Source organism: Coregonus clupeaformis, unplaced genomic scaffold, assembly GCF_020615455.1.
Source record: "Coregonus clupeaformis isolate EN_2021a unplaced genomic scaffold, ASM2061545v1 scaf0740, whole genome shotgun sequence".
Lineage (NCBI taxonomy): Eukaryota > Metazoa > Chordata > Actinopteri > Salmoniformes > Salmonidae > Coregonus > Coregonus clupeaformis.
In genome coordinates this window covers 12,899-22,360 of record NW_025534195.1, presented here as the reverse complement: position 1 = coordinate 22,360, position 9,462 = coordinate 12,899, and the positions used below count along the sequence as shown (strand labels likewise).

Genomic DNA, 9,462 nt, shown 5'->3' with positions numbered 1-9,462 from the left:
ATAGGTGTACAATACTTAACTAAAGCTTTAAAAAAATTATTATAATAATCATGCTCACCAGATAGGTAACCTTCAACAGAAATGCCTATCCATGTTCACATAGCTCATAAATATAATATATTCTCAGTCTACTGTTTAAGTCGTATTATTGTTATTTATAACAATACATTTGCAGTCAATATTCATGTAAAAAAAGAGGGAACACTTTATGCCTTACTTTTATTGAGTGCCAGCGAAAATATGCAAATTAACAAATCAATTGAACATCCAGAATAGACCACCTACACTTTGCCTCCTTCCCTGCTATGCACAAGGCAGTAGAAATGGCATGTTTGAAATGAATGAGAAACTCTCTATTAAAGCATCCAGCTTCTATGAAACATGACAGTGTACATTCAGCTAACCTGTCTAAATAACGTAGGGATTTAAATCATAGTTACATAGTGCAAGTTACCATACACGAGGCCTGTTACAAGCACCCATTGAAATGGTAATAGTTTAACAGTAATTTAAACACCTTGCCACATTCAACAACTTGTGGTTAAGAACAAAGTGCTTCTGAAAACTTAGGAACAATAACAATCCCTTTAAGTACTGTTTATCTCTTTTCCCTGTCAATGAGAGCAGAGTATTAACCTATATCATCAACTGTTATCCCAAAAAAATTTGACCATAAGTGGCAAACATATGCTCATTAATAGCCCTCAATTATACATAAACATACAAACATGTGGGATCTACAGTCGAGCCTATGTGGCATGTTTGTACAAGAACCAACACTATAAATCATTTAAGGAAAATAAAATAATATGAACATGAAACCCACAGATATTAACACTATCTGAGGAGAAGCTGATTGAAATTGGAATTGAATGGTACCTGAGCTACAGTTGGCATGCTCTAGTTCTATCTATTCATCTTCCTTTTAATGCTACATTTCTGTTGTGGATGTAGTATTTGATAGCAACCCAGTCTCTGTCTTTCAGAGCTACTGGCTCTGCTTGGAGGCAGGAGTCACAGTCCTTTTTACCTGGTATTCTGCAGCTTGTTATGAAATTAAGCAAATGCCGCTCAACAGCTTTCACTTCATCACCTGTCCACTTGCTTCTCACCTTCACAGCTTTCATAAATGGAAACAAAATACAACTGTATTTAAATACGTTATCCAAGGTGGTTGACTCAGGAGTGCCCTCCATGTTGTCCAGGGTGGTTGACTCAGAAGTGCCCTCCATGTTGTCCAGGGTGGTTGACTCAGAAGTGCCCTCCATGTTGTCCAGGGTGGTTGACTCTGGTGTTTGCCTCAGAAGTGTCTGGTCCCTAGAAGTCTCTGTTGTTGAGCATTTGCAAAGTAATAATGAATGTGATTATGTTCTATGAGCTTTATGACAATATGTTTGCTTGCTTGTATTATTCACTGTAAACAACCTCAATGTCAGGCAATATGCAATTCTACATTAGATATTAACTGATATTTGAGATATAAACATAAACTAATTGCAAATCCATGAATGTGGAATTACTTATCACCACCAATGTGATTGTTTAAAAACAGATAGAGGATCATTTCGATAATCCCCACAGAAATTTGCATTTATGTGACATAACTTAAAGATATTACCACATATATACAAGTCAGGATACCTTTGCATTGATGTAGGTCAGCAATGGTTTCTTCGCTGGAATCATCATCACTCATTTCTACTTCATCTGGTTGGGTAAAAAACATTTACGGGCAATAATTTAAATTAAGGACTAACAACACTTATAATAGTTATATTTGAAGTGGCTAAAAACTATATTTCAAACAAAATTTTACCTTCAGGATTGACCTCAATGTCATCCAGCCCTTTCCCCCTGCAGGTAAGGCAGTCTTCCTTTTCGATTGCTATCAACAGTTTGCTGACTTTTGCGAGCTGCAGGGTACTCTCTGGAAGCCGATAGAATTCTCTATGGACACGGATGTCATGTCCTAGAAAGGTGGCAAGTTGATCCATTTCATTTTCTTTGAGGTTTAGTAGTGTGGACAAAGTGGCGACTTGTTTCCGCAATCTTGTTGAGGTGAGTGCCTCTGGGTTCTTTGCACCACATTGTTTGCATACTTGCGAAAGCAGTCGGAGCCTCTGTAATGGGAAAGGACACCTGGCCGTGCAAACATGTACACATTTTCTTTGTGGACTTGACACTCTTTTCTGCTTATCATGAGGAGGTCCATAGCAGTGATCATGTCAGGGGTTAGAAGCACTGGAACCTTTCTTGACCTTTTATCTCGAATCTCAACTCTCTCAAAGTGCTCTGCAAGCTTCCTCTCGAAGTCAGTAAGGCCCCTCACAATGTCTGGATTCAGCTCCGTAAGATCCCTGGATGTGAAAGACTGAAGCTCCATTTTTGAAACTTCCCCTTCCCTCCTTCTGTTAAATAGTACTACCTGTGTCAAAGTCACTTTAGCAAGATTTCCAAAGCTTTTGCTGTTGGGTTCTTCCTCAAGGTCCTTCATACACTTAGCACGCTCAGTAGCAAGAAACGTGTGCAGCACCGACACATCCTCTGTAAAGGGTAAAACCTGTGGTTTATTCCATTTGGCCTGTTGAAGTGTACCCAATGCGGCAGCTGAAATGGACTCTGTCCACTTTTTCTGATGTAAAGTGGCAAATTGCTTTGCAGACTCTGCAACAGCAGGGCGATTTGCAATGATGGCATTGCATTGCATAATGTCTGCAACTTTGGCTAAACTGTGTCCCAATTTCAAAGCCAATGATGGGATTTTATATGAGTTGCTTTCGACATCATAACCAGCAACAGATCTTACTGCCTGTATCACATGGGGAAAGTTACAGGGCATAACAAGGACTTCGGTGCTCTTCAAAGGTGTTATAGCCCTTGCCGTTATCAATAGTCTTGCCATCTCTCTCATTTTTTGGCGTATGTAGTCATTCCTTCTCTCATATGGTTTCCTGGAATTCAACAGTGACTCGCCGATACAAAGGAATTCAGTTTCACTCCTTACAACCGAGGAAACGTCATCGTGGTTCATTTCACAAGCAATCTTCCAAACAGTTTCCTTAACTGAGTCAGGTCTTGGTAAGTGCAGTTGAATCCGTTTTCGCCCAACTTGAGGCTCTCCCTCAACAGACTTCTTCGGGCAGTTTCTCAAATGTCTCCATAGGGAATTTCTTGCATACAGTCCTTCGCAAAATTTGCAGTGACGGTAGTCATCAGATGGTTTTGCGTTACTAGGTCTTTACAGGCAACCATCTCTCCAGTGCCACAGCTTGCCACTTCAGTATTATGTTCAAAGTTTCATCTCTTCTTAAGAGAGCGTAACAACTCTCTTCTTTTGTGGGATCCTTTATTAAAACTGAAAGCCATTGCAACATCATGCTTTTCACTGTGGATGGATTCGAGGTGTCTTGCCAATTTATAAATGGCCTTTTTACAATAAAGACAAAATTGCTTCTTGTTGTACTTGCTTCCTTTTGCTGTTATTGACAAACATGTGACATTTATGGAGCTTTTCTGGTGTGATGTGTTCTCTGATGAATTGGCACTACAGCTTATTACTGAAGTACAAGGATGGCTTGGAATAACTTAATGTTCTTGGCTTCTCTGAACTGGTGGTACTATCCCCACTGTGTGCTGTAACATTCCCTAATGGTGTGTTCTCTGACAATTTGTGGTGGAGATTCTTTTCTGTGGTTTTATATTCCTTACTACAAGAACTTGTAGTACTTATAATAGAAGCATCCGAGGAATTGCCACATGAGTCTGGAAGATAGTCTGCAGCATCCGAAGATTCATCAAGGTCTGAAGGAAAATGGAGAAAAAAAAAGCATCTAATTCTGTCAATAACTTTATACATGTATTAATACCTAGGGTATCATACTCCCTACAGTACCATCACATTGTGCATAACACCTACATACTCACAGAAAAATGTATTCTAGTAAACTGATTGAAAGACCTCTGTCTCTCAGCTATCTCTTTTTAGCCTTCTCATAACGATCCTCACAACGATCATGACGGCGCCTCAGATTTTGCAGATGGCGGCTTTTTTCTAAGCTGTACAAATTTCTACAATGTTTCCTCACATCAAAAATACCACAATGTGTTAACAAAGAACATGAACTATTTTATCTAATGACAAGAATGCAGCTTTCTTACCTGCTTTGCAGTAGGACACTGGAAGGGTACAATTCCACTGGACTTGCTTGCCTTGAATGAAATTATGAAGAATAAATATTTGTTTGTAATAACACAGTACCGTAACAGTAAATTAGGATATTATACATTATACTATATGTGAAAATAATTTGGGTTAAGAAATTGACAATACTGTTTTATAGATGACCTATAAATGAAAAAATGAATATGCGGATCTGGGGTTTTTAAGCAAGACTCTATAGAAATGGTTAAAACTGTACAATATCTGCTAACCAACAACTTGATGACTGAACACATCTGGAGTCAAGGTTCCTAACTTTGAGTTATTCTTTTGTTGTCAACGAAAGCTCACAACTTTAAAAGTAATGTAAATGGATCAACTGCCATATAAATTAAATCACGCAAATTGATAAGAAATATGTTAAATGGGAAAAACATTGCCCCAAAAATACAAAAACATAGGCATTAGAGAGAATAAAGATTAATTAAATGTTTTGAGGGGCGGTTAGTTCTGTCAAATGGTCGGGCTAATTTTGTTTACGCTATGATATCGAAACAAGTTATGGGAATGTTGATTTTGTGAACATTTTACACAAAAGGTTGGTTGTAATATAGTAAAAAGCCATTTAATTCATATTTTGGAATGAACTGAGACAACAATTTAATTTAAATAGAAAAGATCTACAATAAATGTGTAATAACCTGTTGGAAGGATGAAGTGGATCTCTGTCTCACTTCTGGGTCTGCTGAAGGTTGAACTGGGATCTTTTCACTTGGTGTCTGCAACGAAATACAACAATAACATGTCAGAAATATTGTGTTTTATAATATAGATAATATCTATTTAGTAAACTAATCATCATACTCAGTTCAGTCACAATATATTCCTAGCACCTGTCTATCATAATCGCCTTTGGGGTGAGACTCATTGCTGAGGTCAAAGGCTGCATTGACCACAGATGTTAGGAAAGATAATTCATATGTGGATCTGGGCTTTTTATGCAAGACTCTATAGAAATGGTTAAAACTGTACAATATCTGCTAACCAACAATATGAGGACCGTGTAACACACACACTCTACTCTGGTTGGGTCATACCATATCGGGACGTAATCTGAAACACATTTACGTCTTCAACAGCCTAATTACCAAATGAGGACTTGACGACTGAACACGTCTGGAGTCAAGGTTCCTGACTTTGAGTTATCATTTTGTTGTCAAAGAAAGCTCACAACCTTAAAAGTAATGTAAATGGATCAACTGCCATATAAATTAAATCAGGCAAATTGATAAGAAATATGTTAAATGGGCAAAAACATTGCCCCAAAAATACAAAAACATAGGAATTAGAGAGAATAAAGATTAATTTTATGTTTTGAGGGGCGGTTAGTTCTGTCAAATGGTCGGGCTAATTTTGTTTACGCTATGATATCGAAACAAGTTATGGGAATGTTGATATTTTGAACATTTTGCACAAAAGGTTGATTGTAATACAGTAAAAAGTCATTTAATTAATATATTGGAATGTACTGAGACAACAATTTAATTTAAATAGAAAAGATCTACAATAAATGTGTAATAACCTGTTGGAAGGATGAAGTGGATCTCTGTCTCACTTCTGGGTCTGCTGAAGGTTGAGCTGGGATCTTGTCACTTGGTGTCTGCAACGAAATACAACAATAATATGTCAGAAATATTGTGTTTTATAATATAGATAATATCTATTTAGTAAACTAATGATCATACTCAGTTCAGTCACAATATATTCCTACCACGTGTCTATCATAATCGCCTTTGAGGTGAGACTCTTTGCTGAGGTCAAGGGCTGCATTGACCACAGATGTTAGGAAAGACAATTCATACGTGGATCTGGGCTTTTTATGCAAGACTCTATAGAAATTGTTAAAACTGTACAATATCTGCTAACCAACAATATGAGGACCGTGTAACACACACACTCTACTCTGGTTGGGTCATACCATATCGGGACGTCATCTGAAACACATTTACGTCTTGAACAGCCTAATTACCAAATGAGGACTTGACGACTGAACACATCTGGAGTCAAGGTTCCTGACTTTGAGTTATCCTTTTGTTGTCAAAGAAAGCTCACAACCTTAAAAGTAATGTAAATGGATCAACTGCCATTTAAATTAAATCACGCAAATTGATAAGAAATATGTTAAATGGGCAAAAACATTGCCCCAAAAATACAAAAACTTAGGCATTAGAGAGAATAAAGATTAATTTTATGTTTCGAGGGGCGGTTAGTTCTGTCAAATGGTCGGGCTAATTTTGTTTATGCTATGATATCGAAACAAGTTATGGGAATGTTGATATTGTGAACATTTTACACTAAAGGTTGGTTGTAATACAGTAAAAAGGCATTTAATTAATATATTGGATTGAACTGAGACAACACTTTAATTTAAATAGAAAAGATATACAATAAATGTGTAATAACCTGTTGGAAGGATGAAGTGGATCTCTGTCTCACTTCTGGGTCTGCTGAAGGTTGAGCTGGGATCTTGTCACTTGGTGTCTGCAACGAAATACAACAATAACATGTCAGAAATATTGTGTTTTATAATATAGATCATATCTATTTAGTAAACTAATGATCATACTCAGTTCAGTCACAATATATTCCTACCACCTGTCTATCATAAACGCCTTTGGGGTGAGACTCATTGCTGAGGTCAAGGGTTGCATTGACCACAGATGTTAGGAAAGATAATTAATATGTGGTTCTGGGCTTTTTAAGCAAGACTCTATAGAAATGGTTAAAACTGTACAATATCTGCTAACCAACAATATGAGGACCGTGTAACACACACACTCTACTCTGGTTGGGTCATACCATATCGGGACGTCATCTGAAACACATTTACGTCTTGAACAGCCTAATTACCAAATGAGGACTTGACGACTGAACACATCTGGAGTCAAGGTTCCTGACTTTGAGTTATCCTTTTGTTGTCAAAGAAAGCTCACAACCTTAAAAGTAATGTAAATGGATCAACTGCCATTTAAATTAAATCACGCAAATTGATAAGAAATATGTTAAATGGGCAAAAACATTGCCCCAAAAATACAAAAACTTAGGCATTAGAGAGAATAAAGATTAATTTTATGTTTCGAGGGGCGGTTAGTTCTGTCAAATGGTCGGGCTAATTTTGTTTACGCAATGATATCGAAACAAGTAATGGGAATGTTGATTTTGTGAACATTTTACACAAAAGGTTGGTTGTAATACAGTAAAAAGCATTTAATTCATATTTTGGATTGAACTGAGACAACACTTTAATTTAAATAGAAAAGATCTACAATAAATGTGTAATAACCTGTTGGAAGGATGAAGTGGATCTCTGTCTCACTTCTGGGTCTGCTGAAGGTTGAGCTGGGATCTTGTCACTTGGTGTCTGCAACGAAATACAACAATAACATGTCAGAAATATTGTGTTTTATAATATAGATCATATCTATTTCAGTAAACTAATGATCATACTCAGTTCAGTCACAATATATTCCTACCACCTGTCTATCATAATCGCCTTTGGGGTGAGACTCATTGCTGAGGTCAAGGGCTGCATTGACCACAGATGTTAGGAAAGATAATTAATATGTGGATCTGGGCTTTTTAAGCAAGACTCTATAAAAATGGTTAAAACTGTACAATATCTGCTAACCAACAATATGAGGACCGTGTAACACACACACTCTACTCTGGTTGGGTCATACCATATCGGGACGTCATCTGAAACACATTTACGGTCTTGATCAGCCTAATTACCAAATTAGGACTTGACGACTGAACACATCTGGAGTCAAGGTTCCTGACTTTGAGTTATCCTTTTGTTGTCAAAGAAAGCTCACAACCTTAAAAGTAATGTAAATGGATCAACTGCCATATAAATTAAATCACGCAAATTGATAAGAAATATGTTAAATGGGCAAAAACATTGCCCCAAAAATACAAAAACATAGGCATTAGAGAGAATAAAGATTAATGTTATGTTTTGAGGGGCGGTTAGTTCTGTCAAATGGTCGGGCTAATTTTGTTTACGCAATGATATCGAAACAAGTAATGGGAATGTTGATTTTGTGAACATTTTACACAAAAGGTTGGTTGTATTACAGTAAAAAACCATTTAATTCATATTTTGGAATGAACTGAGACAACAATTTAATTTAAATAGAAAAGATCTACAATAAATGTGTAATAACCTGTTGGAAGGATGAAGTGGATCTCTGTCTCACTTCTGGGTCTGCTGAAGGTTGAGCTGGGATCTTGTCACTTGGTGTCTGCAACGAAATACAACAATAACATGTCAGAAATATTGTGTTTTATAATATAGATCATATCTATTTCATAAACTAATGATCATACTCAGTTCAGTCACAATATATTCCTACCACCTGTCTATCATAATCGCCTTTGAGGTGAGACTCATTGCTGAGGTCAAGGGCTGCATTGACCACAGATGTTAGGAAAGATAATTCATATATGGATCTGGGCTTTTTATGCAAGACTCTATAAAAATGGTTAAAACTGTACAATATCTGCTAACCAACAATATGAGGACCGTGTAACACACACACTCTACTCTGGTTGGGTCATACAATATCAGGACGTCATCTGAAACACATTTACGGTCTTGATCAGCCTAATTACCAAATGAGGACTTGACGACTGAACACATCTGGAGTCAAGGTTCCTGACTTTGAGTTATCCTTTTGTTGTCAAAGAAAGCTCACAACCTTAAAAGTAATGTAAATGGATCAACTGCCATATAAATTAAATCACGCAAATTGATAAGAAATATGTTAAATGGGCAAAAACATTGCCCCAAAAATACAAAAACATAGGCATTAGAGAGAATAAAGATTAATTTTATGTTTTGAGGGGCGGTTAGTTCTGTCAAATGGTCGGGCTAATTTTGGTTACGCTATGATATCGAAACAAGTAATGGGAATGTTGATTTTGTGAACATTTTACACAAAAGGTTGGTTGTATTACAGTAAAAAAGCCATTTAATTCATATTTTGGAATGAACTGAGACAACAATTTAATTTAAATAGAAAAGATCTACAATAAATGTGTAATAACCTGTTGGAAGGATGAAGTGGATCTCTGTCTCACTTCTGGGTCTGCTGAAGGTTGAGCTGGGATCTTGTCACTTGGTGTCTGCAACGAAATACAACAATAACATGTCAGAAATATTGTGTTTTATAATATAGATAATATCTATTTCGTAAACTAATGATCATACTCAGTTCAGTCACAATATATTCCTACCACCT

The 9,462-nt window shown here is 36.7% G+C and overlaps 2 long non-coding RNA genes across 3 annotated transcripts; both read right to left on the bottom strand.

Moving 5' to 3' along the window:
- Nucleotides 1-200: 200 nt before the first annotated feature.
- LOC121566940 lies at nucleotides 201-1,854 on the bottom strand. Its single transcript, XR_006659058.1, has 3 exons — nucleotides 1,817-1,854; nucleotides 1,642-1,707; nucleotides 201-1,327 (listed from the first exon to the last, which is right to left on the bottom strand). It is a non-coding gene; the product is annotated as an uncharacterized LOC121566940 (long non-coding RNA).
- A 1,389-nt stretch (nucleotides 1,855-3,243) lies between these two features.
- Nucleotides 3,244-7,534, bottom strand: LOC121577551. Of its 2 annotated transcripts, none has more exons than XR_006002650.2 (3): nucleotides 7,503-7,534; nucleotides 4,159-4,209; nucleotides 3,244-3,801 (listed from the first exon to the last, which is right to left on the bottom strand). It is a non-coding gene; the product is annotated as an uncharacterized LOC121577551 (long non-coding RNA). The 2 variants fall into 2 exon arrangements; XR_006002649.2 differs by lacking the exon at nucleotides 7,503-7,534 and adding an exon at nucleotides 4,861-4,872.
- Nucleotides 7,535-9,462: the final 1,928 nt, after the last annotated feature.